Genomic DNA, 14,858 nt, shown 5'->3' with positions numbered 1-14,858 from the left:
GAAGCAGTCCATGTCTCCAACCACATATGTAGCAGAGGATGGCCTTGTCAGGCATCAATGGGAGGAAAGGCCCTTGGTCGTGTGAAGGCTTGATGCCCCAGTGTAGGGGAATGCCAGGGTAGGGAGGAGGAAGGGAGTGGGTGGATGTGTAGGAGACCACCCTCATAGAGACAGAAAGAAGGGGGATGGGATAGGGTATTGCCAAAGGGGAAACCCGGAAAAGGAATAACGTTTGAAACGTAAATAAAGTGTTGAATAAAAAATTTAAAAAAATAAAAGACATATTGGAATAAATATATGTGTTGATAAAAAAAGGAATAATCTCCCTAAAAAGCAATTATCAGGAAACAACCTAGATGTTCCTCAACTCAAGAATGGATAAAGAAAATGTGGTACATCTAGACAATGGAATACCATTCAGCTATTAAAACAAAAACATCATGAATTTTGAAGGCAAATAGATGGAACTTAAAAATATAATCCTCGGGGCTGGAGAGATGGCTCAGTGATTAAGAGCACTACTGCTCTTCCAGAGGTCCTGAGTTCAATCCCCAGCAACCACATGGTGGCTCACAACCATCTGTAATGAGATCTGATGCCCTCTTCTGGGGTGTCTGAAGACAGCTACAGTGTACTCACATACATAAAATAAATAAATATATAAAAAAAATATTTAAAAAAATATCATCCTCAGTTAGGTAACCCAGAACTAGAAAAACAGATATATTGTGTACTCACTTATAAGTAGGCATTAGCCATAAAGTGCAAAATAACCATGCTACAATCCATGACCCAAAGAAATTGGGTAATAAAGAGGTCCAAGGGAGCATGTACTAATCTCACTAGGAAACTACATAATCATCAGAGGTGATGGAGAGAGGGAACTGAGGTGGGGGATTAGGAGAAAAACAAGGATGGCGATCAGGTGAAGTGAGGAGTGGTTGGAAAGTTCTTGGAGTGAGAATGGAAATTAGTTGGGAGCATCTCTGGGACTAGCTGGAGGCCTGGGATAGGGGTCTGGGGGAGGATACAGGGGAGTCTATCGGAGCGACTCTAGCTCAGATTCCTACCAGAGAGGGATATAGAAAGTGAAGTAGCCACTTCGTGTAGTCAGGCAGGACTTCCAGAGGATGAAGGGGACATCAATCTACCATAAAACTTTCAACCCAAAATTGGTCTTGCCTACAAGATGTGCAGTGATAAAAATCTCGCAGACTGAGGGAACAGTCAATCAGTGACTGCCCCAAGTTGAGACCCATCTTATGTGAGATATCCAAACCTTGACATTACTGATGATACTCTGCTCTGTTTGCAGACAGGGACCTAGCATAAACATCTTCTGAGAAGCTTCATCCAGCAGCAGATGGAGTTCAGGGAGTCTTGTGGAAGAGTAGGGGATAGAAGTGAGCAAGCCAGAGGGGTCAAGGACACCACAAGAAAGGTCAACTAGTCTGGGACCATGGGGGCACAAAAAAAATGGGCCACCAACCAGGGAGCATGCAGTGGCTGGATCTAGGCCCCCTATACCTTTGTAGCAAATGTACAGCTTAGTCTTCATATGGGCCCCCTAATGAGTAGAATGGGGGCTGTTTTGATCTCTGTTGCTTACCATTAGATTCAACTTCCCCTACCTGGATGGCCTGGTTGGCCTAGAGGGAAAGAATGTGCCTAGACCTGCTAGGACTAAATGTGCCAGGGTGTGTGGTACCCAAGGTAGGCTTCTCCCTTCTCTGGAAAGGGGGAAGGACAGCAGAGGGGAAGGAAGGTTTGTAAGGGTCAAACTGGGAGGGAGCTGTGATTGGGATGTAAAATGAATTTTAAAAATTAAGTTACTGAAAGAAAGCAATCATCAGTCATACGTATCTGTGAACTCTTCCAGCTACAATAGTGACTATCTTGGCAAAAATGTTCACTGTTGCAATAGTAGTACCAACATGGCATTAACCAATCATTTTCTGATTGGGTTTAAGGCCTGACTCACAAAATAAGACCTGTGTCTGGCACCTACTGGGCCAAGAACCTATAGCTAGAGAGACCACAGTCCCTAGGCAAGAACCAACTACTGTTATGGAGCTAAGTGGACATAGATTTGAAATGACTCCTAATAACTTATCATACTTTATAGTTCAATGTATCTCTCAACCGAGAACTGGTAAGACTTCAAACTTTCTATTTGAAGTAGATGGTAGATAACACAGAGACCCAAGCTTACCAATATGCAAAGAATGCTCAGCCATAAAGGTAATATATATACCAGACCCTCTTTTTCAAAGTCTCAGGGATCGTTATGAAAGAGGAGTCACAAAGAGTGTGAGAGCGGGAGGTGGTGGCTGAATACAAAACACACAAGTAGAGCATCTGTGGTGGTTTGAATACGCTTGGCCCAGAGAGTGGCACTTTTGGAGTTGTAGCTTGTTGGAGTTGGAGTAGGTGTTACCTTTTGGAGTAGGTGTGGCTTTGGTGGAGGATGTGTGTCACTGTGGGGTGGGTTTTGAGAGCTTCCTCCTAGCTGCCTGAAACTTGCAGTCTTCTCCAGCTTGTCTTTAGAATGAAATGTTGAATTCTCAGTTCCTCCTGTGCCATGCCTGCCTGGGCACTGCCATGCCTCCACCTTGACAATAATGGACTGAACCTGTGAACCTGTGAGCCAGCCCCAATTAAATGGTGTCCTTATAAGAGTTGCCTTGGTCATGGTGTTTGTTTATAGTAGCAAAACCCTAATTAAGCTACAGTAGCAATAGCATGTGGATACGAAACCTGTGCATACTCAAGAGAGACTAAATCCCATGGATATGTAACTTGAGCACAAAACTCTAACCCGAGCTGAGGAGCTATTGGTAAAGATGCTGGGAAAGAGAACATTTTCTCTAACTGTGTAACACTAGGTAAGTCAGTGACACCCCAGTGGAAGACCATATATCCAAGAGTATTCAGACAAATTGGTCTGAAGTTTTAAGGACACAAATGTGGGTGAGTGGCAAAGGGGTGGATCTGCAAAGAGTTTGGGGAGAGGGATGAAGATGCTCAAAATACACTGTGTAGAACTCTCCAAGAACTGATACTTTTTTACATAAAAGAATGACCTAGCTGGAGGCAAGAGCAAAGAAAGACTGGACTGTGTGATGGCCTTTAGCTACAGTCACAGAATCACTAGGAAAATAACAAAAGAAGGGTTGGTGTGGCTCACACGCTCAGAGGTTTCAGTCCATCATGACCCGAAGGTATAGTAGACCAGAACAGCTCACATCATGGCAACACAAAGAAACACTGTGTATCATCTGGCTTGTTTCTTTTCTTTCCCCGTTTTTCTTCTACTCACACTCCCAGCATAAGGAACTTTGTGACCCACATTCAGGAAAAGTTGTCTCCATTTATTTACCACTTTTGAAAGTACTTTGACATACATATATATAGGCATTTTAGTAGTTTCATAAGCATTTGACAACTAAACAAGTTGACAACATTACCTATTACCAGTCCACCTCTTGTCGACTTGATACCCAGATACATCAACTAAAATCATGACTTTTCTGCCATGACTCTTAAAGGCTTATACCCATCTAATAAAGCAAAATGCTTTTACCACGAGTCCCCAAAGCCTTAACAGTCCCAATGCTGCTCTGAGACATAAAGCAAGCTCTTAGCTTTTAAGTCCTACAATTTCTTTTATTAACACTGCTGACATGTAGTGACACAGGGGGTTCATTCTCATTCTAAACAAGAGGAATAGAGCATGGCAAGGACAGATAGTGCCAAAGCAAGACCAAAACCCACGAGGGGAATGCTGAGTCCTATGGGTTCATGCCTGTCATCCAAGGCATGTGATAGCCTTAGATAACATCCCCAGTGTTACAACGTTGCCAGTCATAGCTCACATGACTTACCTTGGGACAACTGTTCAATGTTTGAGGCTCTTTTGTTTGAAGATATTTCTTGTTCTTAGCATGACTGGATTTCTGAAATACCCATTGCATCTTCAGTACCACCCTCACAGCTTCACTCACGTCTCTCAGGTACTGCTTAAAGGGCCCTGACCCTAACCTATATTGCTACTCAGACCTGCCTTTGAAGCCTCCATGATCTCACAGCTCTTAAATTATACATGACTACAAACTGAGCATCATGTAGATGAGGTCAAGGTTTGAGCTTGAACTGAATCCACTCATACCACAACTGCAAAGGCTTCTGTATTGCCTGGCCACTGAGCATGATGAAAAAATCTGAGGTAACAACCTCCATAGCCCTGGATGAGCATGGCAAAGTCAAAAGAGTTTACCCTTTCACACTCTCTGTTCAGGTCCTGTAATATAGGAGACCTTGTCAACTACTTAGATACCTTCAAGGGTACGTTCTTATTGTCCTGATAGGAAATGCATGGCTTCTTTGCAGTAATGTATTGTGATCTCTTTAGAAGCCATGATTTCACTTGTACAAATTCGACATAGCTTTCTCAGCACATGTTGAATAGTTTTTAATCTTTCTGCTTTTTCTTACTCCCCTTATTTCTCATTGTAAGCCTGGCTAAAAGCAGCCAGCCATATCCATGCTATAGCCTAAATGTTCTGCTGCCTTAAAGTCTCCACCCACTTTTATCCAGATTTCTGGACTCTTGTGGCCTTAATAGCATATCCACAAGTTCTTTGCCATGGTATATCAGAAAGGATTATACTCCAATGCTTAATAGAGTCCTATTCCATCAGAAACCTCATGAGCACAATCTTTACTGTCCTCATTCATACTGGTATTCTTGTACCCTGATATCACCCCAGAATTACCATCAACATCTACTTACAGCATCCTAGTGTTCCTCTGATCTTCCCCCCAAAGATCTTCTGAATTCCTTTCCACAGAACAGCATCAGGCTCAGTCATATCAAGGATCATCTTCTTGATACCATTTTCTGGTAGTCAATTTTTCATCACTGACTAAATAATTCAGAAAAAGAAAGGTGGTGGGACTTTTTCTGGGGGAAAATCAACAAATGTCTATTCATCTTATAAAGGACACCAACCACAGACCAACGACATGACTTTTGCAAGTGAGCTACTTGGCATTAATTATAGGGTCATAAGTGAGGGGTTATGTACAGGAACATAAGTCACTCAAAAGCAGTGGCATCCCTGAGAAGCTCACCCCAGCATGGCTGATGATGCAGAAAAGCCACATCCCTAAACAAGTCTCAGACCATTCAGCAAGCTGGAGAATCTCCTCTCCCAAACAACCATTTACTGCTTATAACTTTAAAGAGGCTCCTCCGGACTCTTCCAACTGAGGAAGAGCCATTTGAGTTCTGTTTCCTGGGCCTTCCAAGTCTCACCAGCTTCTTGAATCTTCTGTGATCCCTCCTCCTTCCAGCAGCAAATGTTTAAACTCAGAGAAATTATCTACACAACTTTAGTGGGGAATCATTTGTCCCAGTTCTAAGTTCCAGGACTTTCCACCCATCACACCAGGCTGGGTGTAGCAAAGGAAAGCAGCTCACAGCACAGCAGCCAGGAAGCAGAAAGACTGACTACATACTAACTGGACCGCGCTCTCTCTCTTTTTCCTAGTTTTATTTTATCAGACTCCCAACCTAAGAGATGCTTTTGCTTGCATTCAGAGAGGATCTTTCCCTCTTAGTTCATCCTCTTTGGGAACATCCTCACAGGCACACCCAGTGGTGAGCTTTACTAACCTCACCTATGCATCTCAATCTGATCAAAATGGACCATCACAGGCAGAAAGCCATTAGAAGATATCCACAAGGCCTGGTCCAGATGACAGAGAAGAGAAGAAATGGTTGGGAGGCATTTCTGTACAGAAATACATGAGCCTTGGAGACTCATTGGAGAATGAGAGGAGAGAAGTATGCTCTCTCAATCTTCAAATCTTGTTACTTCTGAATCCAATTAAAAGCAAGGAACAGTTGGGAGAGAGAGGACAAGCTCTTTAAGCTGGAAGCTCCTGGTGGCTTTCTGCTGAGAGCGTGGCTTTCTCTGTTTGCCTACCTTGCACCTGGTGATTCAGAAGGAAAACACTCTGAAACCTTAACGATGTTCAGGAAGGTCAGAGAGCAAACAAAGCCCAATTTGCAAGTGTGTTCTATCAGCAAGAAATGTAAGATCATGTTTGCCAAGGAGCATGGGAGCCAGAGACCAGAGAAGAAATCCATTTAATCTCTGCCAATTTTTATATATGGTTACATCACACTTAATATGATATGAAGTAAAATGAAGTTAGCAAACATTGTGTACAATTATTAAGTGCTAGACACGGAGCTAGGCACTTGGGGTAGTCAAATGAATATGTGACAGCTATTACAGAAGAAAGCTTACTGCTGAGAAAAGTCAGCAAAGGAGACATTAAGACAACTTATAAAAATGAGGTAGCTATATAAATATGACACTAAGATTTTTTTAAAATTATTTTTCTTAGCTTTAAGTGTGGGTGGTATAGAGGTGGTTATGTCTGAGCTTGGTCTAAAAAAAATCAAAAAGCATCAGCAAGTAGAAGCCACTCAAGAAATCAGCTTTCCTCATAGAAATAAAGAAAGGAAAACGGTACTGTGTAGGATAATGGAGAACATGGAATTTTAAATTAACTTAAAATAGGAATCTCTCTCATGTTTTCATATACTCCAGAGTGTGCAAACTGAACTATGAAGAGTCCTAATCCAGCAGTGCCTGGTGTCAATTTGAAAACAGAAAAGACACAGACAAGAAGACCAAGGGGTTTGTAAGACGGAGGGAGGGAAGCCCTGGTCCTGCCAAGGCTGGACCCCCAGTGCAGGGATGTCAGGGTGGGGAGGCAGGAAGGGTGGGTGGATGGGTGGGGGACACCCTCACAGCAGAGGAGGGAGGGGGAAGGGGTGGGGGCTTATGGACGGGAAACTGGGAAAGGGGATAACATCTGAAATGTAAATTTAAAAATATTCTATTCCAATAGTTAAATAAATATAAACATATAAATAATAAGCATTTATTTTAAATATTGAGAAAAGAAAAAGATGAAAAGATGTATAAACCAAGAAAAGCCCAGTATTACTGTGGAGAGCACCAAAGCTCGGGAGAAACAGGGACCCTTCAGAGGGCACATGGGCTGAAAGTGCCTTGATTTAGGATTTCTTGCCTCCAAAACCAGGAGCTAAGTGGCTTCTTTTTAAGACACTCAATTTACAGCTATTTGTTACAGAACCCCAGGAATCAAGCCCACCCAACACTTAGAAGGGCCACCCTGTAGAACCCAGCCAAGAAAAGCCATGGGAAGAAAGATCCCCCTGTCCCCTTTGTCTAGCATTGCTGGGACCAGACCAGCCTTGCATTTGAGTTGAAACGGTCCTCTCCATTCTGGCTATCTGCCACTGCAAGCTGAAGAGACCCAATCATTGAACCCTTTGCTTTATCCTTCCACTGAAGAGCCCACCGGATCTGAACCTATCAGCCACACACCGTGACATGACTGCTTTCCAAGATTGGTGGACAAACATAAGAAACTCCCACAATGACAATATTTGAGTCCTTTGAAAATTTTTACAAAACTAACTTCTGCTCTATACTTCATTCACTCAGCCACTCAATTTACATAAAAGATGTATCATCTCTGATTGTGGAATTTCCTGAGTCCTTATGCATTTGGATACAACCAAAGTTGTTCATCTAGAAGTCACAGATAGTGCTCTTGGGAATCTTAAAAACACAATTAACCTAATTCTTTGGAAAAAATCTAAGGAGCATTAATCTTATCATTTATTTAGAAAAAGATAACAAAGTTAACGTTAACAAAGATAATATTTCTTTGCCAAATACAAGCTGTAAATTTTCTACATGAAGGTAAAGTGGAGTGCGTCATAGATATGGAGGTGAAAATGAAGAGAAAAGTGTAAGAAAAGATGAAGGGGTGAATATAATCACAGGGCATTCTATGTATGTGTGGAAATGACATCATGTTTCCCTTCTGCACAATTTACATATTTGTATACATATGTCCAATTTATACTTCTTCTACACATGAGCTTTCAGTTGCCTTTGTCTTTATACCTGTTTACCAAGAAATATTTGTTCCAATAATTCTTTTATAATGATTCCGGGAGTCATTGGCCTGTGACCTTGGGATAATGAGTGTTTGCTTAGGAGCCTATGTGCATTTGAATGTTTACAGAATTGTGTTCTTTCATTTAACTCTCCTCCATGTTTACCATAAACACAAGCCTTTTCCTGACCTTGCGATGATTAAACCCACTGCCTACGAACTCCACTCTCCAGATCTTAATAACCCAATAGAACAAGAAGATGCAGATTTTCCTAGCATCAGGAAATAGCCACAGAAATTTCTTTCTCTGAAAGTTAATTTCAAGTAAAGAAAATACAGTATATGTCCTGAAATGTTAACTTTCAAGAGTCAGAATCTTTAAGTGAGACTCATCAATAAATGCTAAAAGTAATGGGGCAAAATGACAAGTAGCATGGTTATTACATAAGTTTTTTAATTATTTCACTGGAGTGGTAACTTTGGAGTGGATGGTCTTGGCAGGAAATATGTACTCATCTGATCAACATTACCCTCTTGATTACATAGAAAATGGTCACTGTGTGCCTCCTTACATAATGTGCAGTGAAGAAAAAAAAATCACTTCTGTGGTCTTTCTGTCAAGAAGAACCCTGAACCCACAAGGAAATGTCAGGCAAACTAAGGAAAATCTACAAAATAATTGCCTTCCATTTTCAAAACTGTCCTTGGCTAAAGAAAAAAAAACTTTGGGAGGTGTTCCAGACTAATGAAGTCTGGCATTGGGACAAGAGATGCAGGGTGTGATCTAAGATTCTAGTTTGCTATGGAGACTGCTCTTGTGGCAGTCTGGGGAAGACAATAGTTATTTCACTTCAATGTAAATTCTCCAGTTTCCATTTTTATACTGTGGTTTATGTAAAAGAATGCCTTTGATTTTAGGGAACACGTAATGAAGTAATTAGGAAGAAGGGAGCATCAATTCTGTAACTCATTCTCAACTGGGTCAGAAAGCAAGCGTGACACGTGGAAGAGAAGAGTGAGGCAATGTGAGATGGCAATCCAGTGAGCCGCTGCAGAAGGTGATCAGTAATCCCCTGTAGGGGGGGCTGAAGCCCAGATGGATATGTATTGCTGACATAAGCACAAACAAAGATCCCAGTTCTTCAGACCTGTGAAAGTGGCAACACCTTTCCTAGCTGCCGCTCAGAGGAATGGCAAAGCCTCCTGTGCTCTATATGTAGATATTGAGAGTGGGTGCAGAAAATATCTCATGTAGCTTTCCCCTCTCCCTAAGACTTCTCTCCTATGAAGAATGCTCCTACTGAGGTGGGCACTCCTGAGGCTGCAGAGCGGAAGAGACCACCAACTCTGCTCACCCCTGCCCACATCCCTGGCCCAAGAAGAAACTGTATAAGGCCTCTGGGCTCCCGTGGGGGAGGGCCCAGGAGCGGCAGGACCCCTGTGCCTGAGACACCGCCGGAACCTGAAAGAAACAGACCGGATAAACAGTTCTCTGCACCCAAATCCCGTGGGAGGGAGAGCTAAACCTTCAGAGAGGCAGACAAGCCTGGGAAACCAGAAGTGACTGCTCCCTGCACACACATCTCGGACGCCAGAGGAAAAAGCCAAAGACCATCTGGAACCCTGGTGCACTGAAGTTCCCGGAAGGGGCGGCACAGGTCTTCCTGGTTGCTGCCGCTGCAGAGAGCCCGTGGGCAGCACCCCACGAGCGAACCTGAGCCTCGGGACCACAGGTAAGACCAAATTTTCTGCTGCAAGAAAGCTGCCTGGTGAACTCAAGACACAGGCCCACAGGAACAGCTGAAGACCTGTAGAGAGGAAAAACTACACGCCAGAAAGCAGAACACTCTGTCCCCATAACTGACTGAAAGAGAGGAAAACAGGTCTACAGCACTCCTGTCACACAGGCTTATAGGACAGTCTAGCCACTGTCAGAAATAGCAGAACAAAGTAACACTAGAGATAATCTGATGGCGAGAGGCAAGCGCAGGAACCCAAGCAACAGAAACCAAGACTACATGCCATCATCGGAGCCCAATTCTCCCACCAAAACAAACATGGAATATCCAAACACACCAGAAAAGCAAGATCTAGTTACAAAATCATATTTGATCATGATGCTGGAGGACTTCAAGAAAGACATGAACACACTTAGGGAAGCACAGGAAAACATTAATAAACAAGTAAAAGCCTACAGAGAGGAATCACAAAAATCCCTGAAAGAATTCCAGGAAAACACAATCAAACAGTTGAAGGAATTAAAAATGGAAATAGAAGCAATCAAGAAAGAACACATGGAAACAACCCTGGATATAGAAAACCAAAAGAAGAGACAAGGAGCTGTAGATACAAGCCTCACCAACAGAATTCAAGAGATGGAAGAGAGAATCTCAGGAGCAGAAGATTCCATAGAAATCATTGACTCAACTGTCAAAGATAATGTAAAGCGGAAAAAGCTACTGGTCCAAAACATACAGGAAATCCAGGACTCAATGAGAAGATCAAACCTAAGGATAATAGGTATAGAAGAGAGTGAAGACTCCCAGCTCAAAGGACCAGTAAATATCTTCAACAAAATCATAGAAGAAAACTTCCCTAACCTAAAAAAAGAGATACCCATAGACATACAAGAAGCCTACAGAACTCCAAATAGATTGGACCAGAAAAGAAACACCTCCCGTCACATAATTGTCAAAACACCAAACGCACAAAATAAAGAAAGAATATTAAAAGCAGTAAGGGAAAAAGGTCAAGTAACATATAAAGGGAGACCTATCAGAATCACACCAGACTTCTCGCCAGAAACTATGAAGGCCAGAAGATCCTGGACTGATGTCATACAGACCCTAAGAGAACACAAATGCCAGCCCAGGTTACTGTATCCAGCAAAACTCTCAATTAACATTGATGGAGAAACCAAGATATTCCATGACAAAACCAAATTTACACAATATCTTTCTACAAATCCAGCACTACAAAGGATAATAAATGGTAAAGCCCAACATAAGGAGGCAAGCTATACCCTAGAAGAAGCAAGAAACTAATCGTCTTGGCAACAAAACAAAGAGAATGAAAGCACACAAACATAACCTCACATCCAAATATGAATATAAAGGGAAGCAATAATCACTATTCCTTAATATCTCTCAATATCAATGGCCTCTACTCCCCAATAAAAAGACATAGATTAACAAACTGGATACGCAATGAGGACCCTGCATTCTGCTGCCTACAGGAAACACACCTCAGAGACAAAGACAGACACTACCTCAGAGTGAAAGGCTGGAAAACAACTTTCCAAGCAAATGGTCAGAAGAAGCAAGCTGGAGTAGCCATTCTAATATCAAATAAAATCAATTTCCAACTAAAAGTCATCAAAAAAGATAAGGAAGGACACTTCATATTCATCAAAGGAAAAATCCACCAAGATGAACTCTCAATCCTAAATATCTATGCCCCAAATACAAGGGCACCTACATACATAAAAGAAACCTTACTAAAGCTCAAAACACACATTGCACCTCACACAATAATAGTGGGAGACTTCAACACCCCACTCTCATCAATGGACAGATCATGGAAACAGAAATTAAACAGTGATGTCGACAGACTAAGAGAAGTCATGAGCCAAATGGACTTAACGGATATTTATAGAACATTCTATCCTAAAGCAAAAGGATATACCTTCTTCTCAGCTCCTCATGGTACTTTCTCCAAAATTGACCATATAATTGGTCAAAAAACGGGCCTCAACAGGTACAGAAAGATAGAGATAATCCCATGCGTGCTATCGGACCACCACGGCCTAAAACTGGTCTTCAATAACAATAAGGGAAGAATGCCCACATATACGTGGAAATTGAACAATGCTCTACTCAATGATAACCTGGTCAAGGAAGAAATAAAGAAAGAAATTAAAAACTTTTTAGAATTTAATGAAAATGAAGATACAACATACCCAAACTTATGGGACACAATGAAAGCTGTGCTAAGAGGAAAACTCATAGCGCTGAGTGCCTGTAGAAAGAAACAGGAAAGAGCATATGTCAGCAGCTTGACAGCACACCTAAAAGCTCTAGAACAAAAAGAAGCAAATACACCCAGGAGGAGTAGAAGGCAGGAAATAATCAAACTCAGAGCTGAAATCAACCAAGTAGAAACAAAAAGGACCATAGAAAGAATCAACAGAACCAAAAGTTGGTTCTTTGAGAAAATCAACAAGATAGATAAACCCTTGGCCAGACTAACGAGAGGACACAGAGAGTGCGTCCAAATTAACAAAATTAGAAATGAAAAGGGAGACATAACTACAGATTCAGAGGAAATTCAAAAAATCATCAGATCTTACTATAAAAACCTATATTCAACAAAACTTGAAAATCTTCAGGAAATGGACAATTTCCTAGACAGATACCAGGTATCGAAGTTAAATCAGGAACAGATAAACCAGTTAAACAACCCCATAACTCCTAAGGAAATAGAAGCAGTCATTAAAGGTCTCCCAACCAAAAAGAGCCCAGGTCCAGACGGGTTTAGTGCAGAATTCTATCATACCTTCATAGAAGACCTCATACCAATATTATCCAAACTATTCCACAAAATTGAAACAGATGGAGCACTACCGAATTCCTTCTACGAAGCCACAATTACTCTTATACCTAAACCACACAAAGACACAACAAAGAAAGAGAACTTCAGACCAATTTCCCTTATGAATATCGACGCAAAAATACTCAATAAAATTCTGGCAAACCGAATTCAAGAGCACATCAAAACAGTCATCCACCATGATCAAGTAGGCTTCATCCCAGGCATGCAGGGATGGTTTAATATACGGAAAACCATCAACGTGATCCATCATATAAACAAACTGAAAGAACAAAACCACATGATCATTTCATTAGATGCTGAGAAAGCATTTGACAAAATTCAACACCCCTTCATGATAAAAGTCCTGGAAAGAATAGGAATTCAAGGCCCATACTTAAACATAGTAAAAGCCATATACAGCAAACCAGTTGCTAACATTAAACTAAATGGAGAGAAACTCGAAGCAATCCCACTAAAATCAGGGACTAGACAAGGCTGCCCACTCTCTCCCTACTTATTCAATATAGTTCTTGAAGTTCTAGCCAGAGCAATCAGACAACAAAAGGAGGTCAAGGGGATACAGATCGGAAAAGAAGAAGTCAAAATATCACTATTTGCAGATGATATGATAGTTTATTTAAGTGATCCCAAAAGTTCCACCAGAGAACTACTAAAGCTGATAAACAACTTCAGCAAAGTGGCTGGGTATAAAATTAACTCAAATAAATCAGTTGCCTTCCTCTATACAAAAGAGAAACAAGCCGAGAAAGAAATTAGGGAAAAGACACCCTTCATAATAGACCCAAATAATATAAAGTACCTCGGTGTGACTTTAACCAAGCAAGTAAAAGATCTGTACAATAAGAACTTCAAGACACTGAGGAAAGAAATTGAAGAAGACCTCAGAAGATGGAAAGATCTCCCATGCTCATGGATTGGCAGGATTAATATAGTAAAAATGGCCATTTTACCAAAAGCAATCTACAGATTCAATGCAATCCCCATCAAAATACCAATCCAATTCTTCAAAGAGTTAGACAGAACAATTTGCAAATTCATCTGGAATAACAAAAAACCCAGGATAGCTAAAGCTATCCTCAACAATAAAAGGACTTCAGGGGGAATCACTATCCCTGAACTCAAGCAGTATTACAGAGCAATAGTGATAAAAACTGCATGGTATTGGTACAGAGACAGACAGATAGACCAATGGAATAGAATTGAAGACCCAGAAATGAACCCACACACCTATGGTCACTTGATTTTTGACAAAGGAGCCAAAACCATCCAATGGAAAAAAGATAGCATTTTCAGCAAATGGTGCTGGTTCAACGGGAGGGCAACATGTAGAAGAATGCAGATCGATCCATGCTTATCACCCTGTACAAAGCTTAAGTCCAAGTGGATCAAGGACCTCCACATCAAACCAGACACACTCAAACTAATAGAAGAAAAACTAGGGAAGCATCTGGAACACATGGGCACTGGAAAAAATTTCCTGAACAAAACACCAATGGCTTATGCTCTAAGATCAAGAATCGACAAATGGGATCTCATAAAACTGCAAAGCTTCTGTAAGGCAAAGGACACGGTGGTTAGGACAAAACAGCAACCAACAGATTGGGAAAAGATCTTTACCAATCCTACAACAGATAGAGGCCTTATATCCAAAATATACAAAGAACTCAAGAAGTTAGACCGCAGGGAAACAAATAACCCTATTAAAAAATGGGGTTCAGAGCTAAACAAAGAATTCACAGCTGAGGAATGCCGAATGGCTGAGAAACACCTAAAGAAATGTTCAACATCTTTAGTCATAAGGGAAATGCAAATCAAAACAACCCTGAGATTTCACCTCACACCAGTGAGAATGGCTAAGATCAAAAACTCAGGTGACAGCAGATGCTGGCGAGGATGTGGAGAAAGAGGAACACTTCTCCATTGTTGGTGGGATTGCAGACTGGTAAAACCATTCTGGAAATCAGTCTGGAGGTTCCTCAGAAAATTGGTCATTGAACTGCCTGAGGATCCAGCTATACCTCTCTTGGGCATATACCCAAAAGATGCCTCAACATATAAAAGAGACACGTGCTCCACTATGTTCATCGCAGCCTTATTTATAATAGCCAGAAAATGGAAAGAACCGAGATGCCCTTCAACAGAGGAATGGATACAGAAAATGTGGTACATCTACACAATGGAATATTACTCAGCTATCAAAAACAACGAGTCTATGAAATTCGTAGGCAAATGGTTGG

General features: G+C 41.4%; 1 long non-coding RNA gene across 4 annotated transcripts in view; it reads right to left on the bottom strand.

The window, feature by feature from the left end:
• Nucleotides 1-14,858, bottom strand: part of LOC148004835 (uncharacterized) — a 122,547-nt gene that overhangs the window by 40,040 nt on the left and 67,649 nt on the right. For 3 of the 4 annotated variants that reach the window (XR_015625664.1, XR_015625665.1, XR_015625662.1), the window contains one exon: nucleotides 4,793-4,925. The exons of the other annotated variant lie outside the window; for it this stretch is intronic. This is a non-coding gene — a long non-coding RNA (uncharacterized LOC148004835). The remainder of the gene's footprint in view (nucleotides 1-4,792; nucleotides 4,926-14,858) is intronic. 4 annotated transcript variants of the gene reach the window in all.

Source organism: Rattus norvegicus, chromosome 7 (genome assembly GCF_021556685.1).
Source record: "Rattus norvegicus strain SHRSP/BbbUtx chromosome 7, alternate assembly SHRSP_T2T, whole genome shotgun sequence".
Classification (NCBI taxonomy): Eukaryota; Metazoa; Chordata; class Mammalia; order Rodentia; family Muridae; genus Rattus; species Rattus norvegicus.
This window is presented reverse-complemented; position numbering and strand designations above follow the sequence as displayed.